Below are 706 nucleotides of genomic sequence, written 5' to 3'. Positions count from 1 at the left end.
AACAATGTTGCAAATCGCTCCCCGCGGAATTCAACAAAGTTGCAAATCGATACACGCGGAATTTAACAAAGTTGCAAGTTCAACAATGTTGCAAATCGCTCCCCGCGGAATTCAACAAAGTTGCAAATCGATACACGCGGAATTTAACAAAGTTGCAAGTTCAACGTCAAGCGATTTGCAACATTGTTGCATTGTTCCAATGTTAAAAACATTGTCGAGCCAGGAAATATCACAGAAATGAGGGGAAATTATAGGGAAGTATACCAGGAAGTAAAGGGAAATATACCAGGAAATGGAGTAATATTAAAGGGAAATATGTAAGGTAATGGAGGGAAATTAAAGGGACATATACCAGGAAATGGACGGAAACTAGAGAGAAGTATACCAGGAAATGGGAGGGAGTTAAAGGGAAATGTGTAAGGAAATGGAGGGAAATTAATGGGAAATATACCAGGAAATGGAGGGAAACTAAAGGGAAACGTGTAAGCATATGAAGGGAATCGAAGGGAAATGTACCAGGAAACGGAGGGGAAGTAGAGGGGAAATGTGTAAGAAAATGAAGGGAAATTAAAGGCAAGTGTACCAGGAAATGTAGAGAAATTAACGGGAAATATACCAGGAAATGGAGGGAAACTAAAGGGAAATGTGTAAGGAAACGAAGGGAAATTATAGAGAAATGAGCAAGGAATCGAAGGGAAATTATAGG

This window comes from Hylaeus volcanicus, chromosome 6, assembly GCF_026283585.1.
Source record: "Hylaeus volcanicus isolate JK05 chromosome 6, UHH_iyHylVolc1.0_haploid, whole genome shotgun sequence".
Taxonomy (NCBI): Eukaryota; Metazoa; Arthropoda; class Insecta; order Hymenoptera; family Colletidae; genus Hylaeus; species Hylaeus volcanicus.
The sequence above is the reverse complement of the archived record's forward strand: the minus strand, read 5'-3'. Positions refer to the sequence as shown.